Source organism: Leopardus geoffroyi, chromosome C1 (assembly GCF_018350155.1).
Source record: "Leopardus geoffroyi isolate Oge1 chromosome C1, O.geoffroyi_Oge1_pat1.0, whole genome shotgun sequence".
Taxonomy (NCBI): Eukaryota; Metazoa; Chordata; class Mammalia; order Carnivora; family Felidae; genus Leopardus; species Leopardus geoffroyi.
The window spans coordinates 125,426,567-125,438,970 of record NC_059328.1 but is presented as its reverse complement, the minus strand read 5'-3'; the positions used below and the strand labels follow the sequence as shown (position 1 = coordinate 125,438,970).

At 40.4% G+C, this 12,404-nt stretch overlaps 1 pseudogene; it reads right to left on the bottom strand.

The window, feature by feature from the left end:
* The window catches only part of LOC123598842, a 55,170-nt pseudogene that overhangs the window by 5,539 nt on the left and 37,227 nt on the right, over positions 1–12,404 (bottom strand).

Genomic DNA, 12,404 nt, shown 5'->3' with positions numbered 1-12,404 from the left:
ACACAACATAGCTGAAGAAAGACTCAACAAGCAGAAGGAAATGTCAAGTAGAAATATCCAAAACAGAAACACAAAGAAAAAACTAAAGCCACAACACAGAAAATCCAAGACCAGTGGAACAATTACAAAAGGTGTAACATACACAAATGGGAAAACCTGGAGAAGAACTGAAAAGAAAATACATTTGAAATGAAAATGAGAATTTTCCGAAATTAATGATAGTCACAAAACACAGATCCAGGAAACTCAAAGAATTCCAAGCAGGATAAATACCACCCCCCACCCCCGCCAAAACAAAACAAAACAACAAAACTACCCCTAGACATATACTATTCAATCAACAGAAAACTGAAAACAAAGAGTTATGGAAGAAGCTAAGGGGTAGAGTTGGGGGCTGGAGTTGCAGGAGGCGGGGAGAAGTAACACCGTACCTAAGAGGAACCAGGACAAAAAATACTCAGAATTCAGAAACCATGCAATCAAGAAGAATGAAGTGTTTGTAGTGTTAAAAGAAAAGAACCCATCCACCTAGAATTCTGTGGCCAGTGAAATTATCCTTCAAAACATACTACAAAGTAAGGAAAATTATCAGAGATACTGAGGTCAACAGTAAAGGCTTAATTCTCCAGGAAAGCATAATCCTTAATGTACATGCATAACAACAGAGTGTCAAAATACATGAGTCAAAAACTGACACAAGTGCTAGGACAAATAGACATATATATTATGATAGCTGAAAGAATTCAATAACATTTATCAGTCATTGACGGATTGAGGATACAGAAATTCAAATTTAAGAACACAGTTGGACTGAACTGTGTCATCAGTCACTTGTATTCTTACCATCTATAGAACACTTCAACAGTAGAAAAATACACATTCTTCTCAAGTCACATAGAACATTCACTGACATGGACCACATTCAGGGTGATAAAATACAGCTTAAATTAAAGTAAACAAAATCATAGAAAATACGTTCTCAGACCACAAATGCAAGCTAGACATCAATAATAGAAAGACAGCTGGAAAACTACAAAAAATATTAGTGATAAAACAACACTTCTAAAAGAAGTGGGTCAAAGAAGACATTTCAGAGAATTTTAAAAACATTTTCATCTAAATGATAATGAATATTGGACTTATTACAATTTGTCGGATGCAGTGAACACAGTGCTGAAAGGGAAATTTGAAGTACTGAATGCATACAGAGGTCTAGTTAAAAATTCGTGCTTACCGAAAAAAAAAAAATTCTGCTTACTTAGGATTACAAGGCTATCTATAAGGTACTTTAGTATACTCACAGCAAGGACAACTCTCCAGAGGTAAATCAGACATGTGCAAATTGCAAGGGTGGCAGTAGTAACAGTAAGCTTCCACGAAGTTCCGATCACACGAGAGCCAACAGGGAAATGGTCAGCCAAAATATGGACAAGCTGAAATAATATTTGAGATAATGAAGAGTATCAAAGACATTTATAATATCTGTCACAAAGAATCATCTTTATTAACAATCTTCAAACAGCCTCCAGGAGGTTATAAGCATACCTCTCAGATGCCTCCTCAAAGGCGAGAGAAGGGAGGAGAGAAGGCTTACAAAGGAGCAGGGGCAAACCTTTAGGAATGATGACTGTGTTTACCATCTTACTGTGGTGATGGCTTCATTGCTGCTTACCTATGTCACATGTCAACAAAGTGTATTCTTTAAAAAGGTATTGTTATTATACATAAATTATACCACACTGAAGCTGCTGGGAAAATCTGATAGGCCACTCTTGGAGATTTTGCTTTGCTGACAAACACATTGGAACTATTTTTAAATAGTTAGGAGAACTTAAGAATTTATAAGCCAACTTTACGGGGCACCTGGATGGCTCAGTCGGTTAAGCGTCGGACTTCAGCTCAGGTCATGATCTCACGGTTGGTGAGTTCAAGCCCCGCGTCGGCTCTGTGCTGACCACTCAGAGCCTGGAGCCTGTTTCAGATTCTGTCTGTCTCTCTCTCTCTCTCTCTCTCTCTCTCTCTCTGCCCCTCCCCCGCTCATGTTCTATCTCTGTTTCTCTCAGAAATAAACATTAAAAATTTAAAAAGAGACAAAAAAGAAAAAGAAAAAAGTAAAGGTAAACTTTTAGTAGACAAGAAATAAATGACTTCTGTTGTACATTCATGAAGTACCTGGATAAAATCCTTTGGAACATTTCCAAAAATACACCAAAATTTATGGAAGGATGGGAGAAAGTAACAATACAAATGTACTAGAGATTCAAATGAGATTGTTATAGAGACAGATGTTTACACATATGGATATAACTGAGAGAGATGGGCAGCTCCTATTATAATAATATAGGATTATTCCAGCAAAAATAAGTTCTACATTATTGTTTAGTTTCTACAAACACTGAGATTTCCTTTTTTTCTAAAGTTTATTTTTATTTAAAAAAAATTTTTTAACTTTTTTTTATTTTTGAGACAGAGAGAGACAGAGCATGAACATGGGAGGGTCAGAGAGAAAGGGAGACACAGAATCTGAAACAGGCTCCAGGCTCTGAGCTGTCAGCACAAAGCTCGACACAGGGCTCGAACTCATGGACCGCGAGATCATGACCTGAGCCAAAGTTGGACGCTTAACCGACTGAGCCACCCAGGCACCCCAAAGTTTATTTATTTTTAAAAGAGAGAAAGAGTGGGGGAGGAAAAGAGAGAGAGGGGAGACAGAGAATCCAAAGCAGGCTCCACGCTGTTAGCACACAGCCTGATGCTGGGCTCAAACTCACAAACCGTGAGATCATGACCTGAGCCAAAATCAAGAGTCAGATGCTTAACTGACTGAGCCACCCAGGCATTCCACGAGGTTTTATTCAAGGTTTACTCTGAATCTGAATCACAGCCCAAATTGTCAGATTTCTGAAGTTAATAAAGATTTGCATAATCAGGTGATCTTGTCTATTTTGATGAAATCTATGAGATTTTAAGTTACTTGAACACACATCTCCAAATAGCTAATACAATAAATTCAAGTTCCTATTTCACAGTGTTGCACCTAAATCAGTCAATAGCAATTACTACAATTACTTTCTAAAAGAATACAAAAGTCCTGGATATGGTCACCAAAACAACAGAACACATATCATTTTACTAAAACTAGACTTACCAGTGTTTTAGGAGAACATACACTCACAACACTCACAATGCAGTTCATTCTAATTCACATACCAAACTTTAATTGTGTGCCGATAAGCCTCTCTAGAAAGTAGTCTCCAATATGTGTACCATATGTATCTTCAGCTCTCAGAACTGAGGTCACTAAAATGTGTGCTGGTGGGAAATGAACACTGACTGGCTGAAAGAGAGCAGGAGCTGTCTGCACAATGATCATGGGGATCAAATGCACCAAAGACAGAGAGATCTTGACGTGAATGGTAAACATCCTCAGTCCTGAGCACTCTTGATACCCCTGGCAGCTATCTGGATGTTGATAACAGTAGTTACTGTTAACTAGATTAGATCCAATCGGACCAATAACGCTAGGTTCTCACAGACAATGGCCACGACCAGGTGGAGGTGGGAAATGCAACAAGTTAGTTTATCCAAGAATTCAGGTGGGGAGGCGGGAGAGAGAGAGCTGAACTCATCTATGATATGCAGTCTAGGTAGAGGGGGGACATTCCAGTAAACAGAACCAAGAAATTTCCTCCTTCCTAGACTCAAAACAAACAGAATAGACTCTTTTTTGCCTGGAGGTACTCATGCAGGAGGATTCTGCCTCCATTTAGCTTGTCCTGACTTGGGACTTGGCAGATCCCTAAGAATCTGGTGCATGCCAATCTAAAGAAATCTACTTCTTTCTATGGGTGTTCCCTGTCTCTCTCTCTCTCAGGCTCCTAGGAGTACATGTTTTGCTTTTTAACGATAGAATAAAACATTCACACTGGGAACCAGGTATTTCTTTATAGCTGGACAATCCTAAGGACATTCAAGACCCTTTTTGCTTTGGGTAAATCAACACCCTGTACGTACTTGGCTAAAGAAAGGACAAGAATTCATTCACTTTCTGATCACACCACTCCTAGTGATTTTCCTATTATAAGTGTCCAAGCAGGGCAAGGCCACTTCATTTATGCTGAGCTTCTCATCAACCTGGTTGGACACAGAGTTCTTGGGGGCAGCCTCCAAGACCAGAGGGAGAGAGCTGCTTCACAAGCTCCTAAAAACAAACAAACCAGGAAGCTCAGAGCACAAAGGACATTTCACTTTTTAACCCTCTAGTACCAACACCAAAGCTTCAGATACCACTGTTCCCAGGGCTACCAAACTTCACAAATATGAAAGATGTGCTGATAGGAAAACTAACTACATATAAGAGGGACCCTAAACTTACAAAGCTTGAAGCAGGATCTTTACAGGGCTTCCAGGAGCCAGTCAGTCTAATACTATGAAATACTATTAATAGTATTAAATGGCTCCTATTAAATAAGAGTTCCTGACATTTCTAAAAACGATTTTAGTGAGATATAATTCAAACATCATACAAGACCGTTATTTAAGACAAAGATCTCACTGGCTTTTAGTATCTTCATAGGTCCTTCTTTCTTGACACTATGAAGCTCTGGTTTCCATCCTGTCAACGGTACTCTTTTTGGACCAAGTGGCCCTGACAGGATCCACAACTTGATGTGGACAGTTGTGGCCAGAACCCCTACAAGCTGGTCAAGAAACCTTCTCGGTCTTCACAAACAACTGAGCTCTCATCACGGACCCCATGAAAAAACCATTTTTTAACTACAGTCTGAAAAAAAAAAAAACAATAAAAAAGGGAAAAATCCACAGATGTCGGATGTGTACTCACATTCGTGTTTGGGTCACCGGGATGCCCAAGTAAGAGCATACAGAAAAATAGCTTCTGAACCTTCAATGTCCTGGTCCTTTAAGGGGCCAGAGAGGAAGTGCAGATGGGGGTGGAGAGGAGGTGGGGGTGGGCGGGGAAGGGAGGGGGTGGAAAATGGGGTGGTAATTGGGGTTGGAGGGGTTTAAATAGGGGTGGGATTGGGGAGAGGGTGTGTCAGGAGAAGAAGGGGGTCAGGGACAGTACCAGGATCAGATCAAGTACAAGAGGGGAGGGAGGAGGGTTCAGACAGGTTAGTAGGCCAGCAGGTCAGTAAATCACTAGGTGAGCAGGACACAAACAGCAGGTTAAGTGGACTCTCAGGAGCAGGTGGAGCAGAGGAAGATCCCTCTTCATCCAAGTCTTCACCTGTTTAAGCATTGCCATAGCAATCTGGATGCTCTATACTTTCTCCCCACCAATCAGCCGCCTTTGCCCCTGATAGATCACAACTGACACCCCGCGTGACTGCATATTTCAAAAGTCCCTTGTATCTGGTGGAATGTGTATCCCTAGGGAGTATCTATGTATGTCTGGGTTTTGTACGCACGTATATTAGTTATAGGTGTGAATTTGTTGCCCCTTCGGGTCTTCCTGATTGTGTGTGTGTGTGTATTTTGTGTATGTCTCCACTGTGTGTAGGGTATGTCTCATGGCTCTGACTGTGTGCATCTGTGTGCATCTGTGTGTGTGTGTGTGTGTGTGTGTGTGTGTGTGTGTTCGTTCTCCTCAGGGTGTCACTAGCCATGTCTGTAGTGTGGGTCTGTGTGTGAGTCTGTCCATAAGCCCCATACCTGAGTTTCCAGGTGAGGCTAGGTGTGATTCTGGGCTTATGGTGTCTTTTTATTTCTCTGTGAGTATGGGTGTCTGTGAACCTCAGAAATGAGCTGCTGCAAAGGGGACTCCCCAAAGGTGACCCCCAGTGATGGGTGAATACGAGACCATCTATCTCTTCATTAGATATGTTGGGAAAACTGTATACCCATGTGCAAAAGAATGAAAGTGAACCTTTCCTTATAAAACACACAAAAATCTACTTTAAATGGCTTAAAAACTTAAATGTAACACATGAAACCATCACACTTCCAGAAAGAATCAAGGAGGAAGTGTCCTTAACTTTGGTCTAGGCAACAAGTTTTTGGGATTGGCACCAAAAGCATAAGCAACAAAAGCAAAAATGAACAACTGGGACCACATCAAACTAAAAAGCTCCTACACAGGGAAGGAAACCATCACCAAAATGAAAAAGCAACCTACAGAATGGGAGAATACATTTGCAGACCATATCCAAGAAAGGATTAATATCCAAACTATAAAAGGAGCTCATACGAATAGTGGACCTTAAAAATAAAACTGCCGGGGCACCTGGGTGGCGCAGTCGGTTAAGCGTCCGACTTCAGCCAGGTCACGATCTCGCAGTCCGTGAGTTCGAGCCCCGTGTCAGGCTCTGGGCTGATGGCTCAGAGCCTGGAGCCTGTTTCCGATTCTGTGTCTCCCTCTCTCTCTGCCCCTCCCCCGTTCATGCTCTGTCTCTCTCTGTCCCAAAAATAAATAAACGTTGAAAAAAAAATAAAAAATAAAACTGCCAGTTATGTTACCAGAAAAAAAAAAATTGGCTTATTCAGGAATAGCAGAGAACTGCCACTTGGGACAAGTAAGCTATAGCAAGTCTGGAGAACAAAGGAGAGGAATACTTTTATAGAAGAAAGGGGGAAGTTGGGAGGGCTATATTAAAAGAGGTAAACTGGGAGATCCAAGTAGAGAGGATTTTCATTGCTTAAGTTGTGACAGTCTCTCATTGGCTGGGCTGTCATCAGGGAAGAAGAAAGACCTTTCTTCCTCTTGCTGGGGTAGTACAGCAGTAGCTGAAGGAGTATCAGCTTACAAGGTATGTCTCCTTCCACTGGGTCTGCAACAAATGACACGTGATAGAGCCTGTGAGCTTCCCCCTTCTGGCCCCCTGACTCCATTTTATAGTATTTTTTCTTTAAGTTTTTATTTTCTTTCCAGTTCATGAGCATACAGTGTTGCATTCATTTCAAGTATGCAATATAGTAATTCAACACTTCCATTTTAAATAAAGTTTCCTTTTGTAATTTTCACAAACTCAATAGCAAAGAAACCATATAACATGGTAGAAAAAGTGAGCAAGGACCCAAATAGACATTTTCTCAAAGAAGACACACAAAAGGCTAACAGGTATATGAAAAGATGCTCAACATCACTAATTATCAGGGAAATGCAAACCAAAACCACAATGAGCTATCACCTCACACCTGTTTATTAGGATGACTATTCCCCAAAAGTCAAAAGGTAACAAATGTGGGCAAGGATGTGGAGAAAAAGCAAACCCTTAAGCACTATTGTTGGGAATGTAAGTTGGGACAGCCATTATGGAAAACAGTTTGGAGGTTCTCAAAAAATTAAAAATAGAAATACCATATGATCCACCAATCCCACTTCTGGGTATATATCACTATCTCAATGAGACATCTGTACTCCCACGCTCACTGCAATATTATTCAGTAGCCAAGATATGGAAACAACTTAAGTGTCCAACACATAAAGAAAAATGGCCTACGCATTCAGTGGAATATTATCCAGCCATACAAAAGGAAGAAATTCTACCATTTCTGACAACATGGGTGAACCTGGAGGAGGTTATTCTAAGCGAAATTAGACACAAAAGACAGATATTGTATGATCTCACGCACATGTGAAATCTTCATTTAAAGAAAGGTAAACCTGAAAAGACAGAGAATTGAAGGGTAGTTACCAGGGGCTGGGGGATGGGCAAAAGGGGGAGATGCTGATCAATGTACAAACTTTCCATTGTAAGATGCACATGTTCTAGAGACCTAATGTACAGCACGGTGACTACAGTTAATAATACTATATTGGATACTTGAAATTTACTAAGAGAGCAGACCTCAAGTGTTCTAACCACACCACAAAAACAAAGTAGCTATGGGTGGTGATGGATATGTTAACGAGTTTGATTGTGTTATCATTGTACAATATGCGTATATCAACACATCACATTGTACGTCTTAAATACATAAAATCTTTATTCATCAAAAATAAATAAATAAATAAATAAATACCAAAATAAAGAGACACATAAATAAAATTCCAATGTGTGGAAATGACTTCGCATAATGCCTGCAACACAGTAACAGCAACCAGAGATGCAAGAGGACCTGGGACATAGATATGCAAATGGTACTCATGTATGCTTGGAGCAAAAAGGTGAGGAGAGAAAACAGGCTTCTTTTAAGAGATGAAGCTGGAGAAGTAACTAAAGGCTGTTTCTGCAGGACCTTGCAAACCAGTTAAGAACTTTGTGCTTTTTCCTGAAAGTACTGAGAAGCCATTGAAGAATTTTAATCATTCACTGGCTATTGCTGAGCTTTCATTTTTTTTTAATTGTATATTTTATTTTTTAAAATTTACATCTATTTTTTAAAAATTAGTTAGCATATAGTGAACCAATGATTTCAGGAGTAGATTCCTTAATGCCCCTTACCCATTTAGCCCATTCCCCCCTCCACAACCCCTTCAGTAACCTCAGTTTGTTCTCCAGATTTATGAGTCTCTTCGGTTTTGTCCCCCTCCCCGTTTTTATATTGTTTTTGTTTCCCTTCCCTTATGTTCATCTGTTTTGTCCCTTAAAATCCTCATACGAGTGAAGTCAAAGGATTTTTGTCTTTGTCTGACTAATTTCACTTAGCATAATAACCTCCAGTTCCATCCACGTATTTGCAAATGGCAAGATTTCATTCTTTTTGATTGCCGAGTAATACTCCATTGTATATATGTACCACATCTTCTTTATCCATTCATCCCATCGATGGACATTTGGGCTCTTTCCATACTTTGGCTATTGTTGATAGTGCTGCTATAAACATGGGGGTGCACGTGCCCTTCGAAACAGCACACCTGTATCCCATGGACAAATGCCTAGTAGTGCAATTGCTGGGTCATAGGGTAGTTCTATTTTTAGTTTTTTGAGGAACCTCCATACTGTTTTCCAGAGTGGCTGCACCAGCTTGCATTCCCACCAACAATGCAAAAGAGATCCTTCTTCTCCGAACCCTCGCAACATCTGTTGTTGCCTGAGTTGTTAATGTTAGCCATTCTGACAGGTGTAAGGTGGTATCTCATTGGGTTTTGATTTGTATTTCCCTGATGATGAGTGATGTTGAGCATTTTTTCATGTGTCGGTTGGCCATTTGGATGTCTTCCTTGGAGAAGTGTCTATTCATGTCTTTTGTCCATTTCTTCACTGGATTATTTGTTTTTTGGGTGTTGAGTTGGATAAGTTCTTTACAGATTTTGGATACTAACCCTTTATCTGATATGTCATTTGCAAATATCTTCTCCCATCCTGTCAGTTGTCTTTTAGTTTTGCTGATTGTTTCCTTCGCTGTGCGGAAGCTTTTTATTTTGATGAGGTCCCCAGAGTTCATTTTTCCTTTTGTTTCCCTTACCTCCAGAGACATGTTGACTAAGAAGTTGCTGCAGCCAAGATCAAAGAAGTTTTTGCCTGCTTTCTCCTCGAGGATATTAATGGCTTCCTATCTTACATTGAGGTCTTTCATCCATTTTGAGTTAATTTTTGTGTATAGTGTAAGAAAGTGGTCCGGGTTCATTTTTCTGCATGTCGCTGTCCAGTTGTCCCAGCACCACTTGCTGAAAAGACTGTCTTTATTCCATTGGATATTCTTTCCTGCTTTGTCAAAGATTAGCTGGCCATATGTTTGTGGGTACATTTCTGGGTTCTCTATTCTATTCCATTGATCTGAGTGTCTGTTCTTGTGCCAGTACCATACTGTCTTAATGATTACAGCTTTGTAGTATAGCTTGAAGTTGGGGATTGTGATGTCTCCTGCTTTGGTTTTTTTTTCAAGATCACTTTGGCTATTTGGGGTCTTTTCTGGTTCCATACAAATTTTAGGATTATTTGTTCTAGCTCTGTGAAGAATGCTGGTGTTACTTTGATAGGGATTGCATTGAATATGTAGATTGCTTTGGGTAGTATTGACATTTTAACAGTATTTGTTCTTCCTATCAAGGAGCATGGGATATTTTTCCTTTTTTTGTGTGTCTTCTTCAATTTCTTTCATAAGCTTTCTATAGTTTTCAGTGTATGGATTTTTCACCTCTTTGGTTGGATTTATTCCTTGGTATTTTATGGTTTCTTTGTGCAACTGCAAATAGGATCAGTTCCTTGATTTCTCTTTCTGTCACTTCATTGTTGGTGTGAGCTGTCATTTTTAAAAGATCACTCTAATTGGAGGTGGGGAATGGATTTACATGAAATGGAAGTGGGAGTTACAGTAAACAGGTCAATTTTAAGGCTGTGCATGAGATGATGGTGGCCTGGCCTATGTTAGGTGCATGAGACCGGAAGTAGTGGGAAGATTCAGCAATTGTTTCCAGACATAGAACTGAGAGGTCTTGCTGACTGGATATCTGGGTTGGGGGAGAGGGAGAGGTTTAATGCATCAGTTGCTACAGTAGGATCGAGCAGCTTAACTTGCATTAAGCTATGACAGGGTGACCTTGGTGGGAATGATACAACTGAGAGGTGAAGGCCAGGACCCAGATGACCCCATGTTGAGGACAGGGTGGGAAAAGAAGAGTGGAGTCAAGATTATTGACTTGTTGTCAACAGTATTGCTTGTTGCCACTTAACATCCATTCCCACCTTTGCTCTCATAGTCAGAGAATTCCTGATTTTTAGTTGGGTACATGGCTTTGTAGAATAAGACTTTAAATTACCATGAATTTGTAAGTTATGGTCAACAGAATGCAAATGGGGGTGATGTGTGCTATGGGCAATGGTGTTAAAAGAAAGGATATGCTCTCCCCTCCCCATTTTCCCTCCCTGCTGGCTGCAAGAGGACCTGACGTGCTGAGTCATCTTTGACCTTGTAGGTAAGGAAGAAGAGAGCAACAATACAGAATCCTGGGTACTTGATGCCATAGGGTAATCATTCCAGGTTTGAACATATGCCTAGAGTGTTACATGAAAGAAAAAAAAATACATATTTTGTTGAAACCACCATTATTTATAGCCCCTGTTAGAGCAGCCCAATCTATATCCAAACTATTACAGAATTTGGTGCAAGAAGTGAGTGGCTGATAATTTAGAACCCGAAATAAATGGCATATGTTTGGTGGGCAGGCAGTAAGTGGGGAGGCACAGATATTACAGGCTGAAACTTTGGTGACTCTTTTTATGTTGGGACAAAACACTAAGCTGTTGTCTATTATCATTTTCATGGCAGATCATATGCCATCAGAACCTAAAACTCAAGGAGAAATTAACAGAAATATTTGGAATGCTGTTGTGTGTTGGATGCATTTTGCCACATTCACCAGGAACCTTCCACAAATAGATCTCAGGTCAGCCAGACTGCCAGCACCAATGCAAGGGTATACGGCCCTTCTAAGGAAGCTCTTTCTGCCTGCAGATGACAATCCAATTTGGTGGAGAGTACAGTGACTGGTGCCTGCAAGGACTGAAAGAGGCACAAACTTCTGCATCCCAAACAGAAGCAATTATAAGTAGCTTTCAAGAGATAGGGACACCCAAGCCTTTCTCAGTCATGTCCCCAATACAGATAACTCAAAGCAAACTGGTTAAGGGCAAAATAGCTGTCATTAATTTGGTAGGAAGTCTTGGTAAATCCCAGAAGAAACTATATAGAAGACCAGAGTTTTCAGGCCCCAAAACTATACCTGAACAAAATATTTCAGTATGATTATTTATATATGGAATTTGACAGACATAAAATTAGACCAGACGCCTAAATGTTTGAAGGATATATATATATATTTTTTTTTGCAAATGCAACGATTAGCCTAGGAAAATGGGGAGGAGAGAGCACATCCTTTCTTTTAATGCCATTGCCCATAAGGCATAGACTAGTTTGACCTCTAATACAATTCCTATGATCCCCTTTCTGTACTAGCAGGAAGTGGGCTGCAAAAAGCATGCTATCCTCAAGAAGGGTATGTTCTTCAAAATGGCCACTTCAGATTTGTCCACAGAGGATGATGAACATGAAAGAATTTTCCAGAGGAAAAGACAAAAGCTAAAGATGACAGCAGAGGAAGGAATACCTCCCAGAGGGCAGAATCAGGACCTCCTGAATGAACTGAGACCTCAAACAGTGCCGGGACAGGGTGCTTTCATAATTCCTGCCCAGGGGAGTTGGATCATTGTCATGGACCTATGCTACCTCATTATTCATTCTTCTCTTTCCAATATTGGAGTTTTTTTTTTAATTTTTTAATGTTTATTTATTTCTAAGAGAGAAACAGAGCATGAGTGGGGGAGGGACAGAGAGAGAAGGAGACGCAGAATCTGAAGCAGATTCCAGGCTCTGAGCTGTCAGCACAGAGCCAGATGTGGGGCTCGAACTCACAGACTGCAAGATCATGACCTGAGTCGAAGCCGAACACTCAACCGACTGAGCCACCCAGGCATAGGATATTTTAAAGCAATATCCTACTC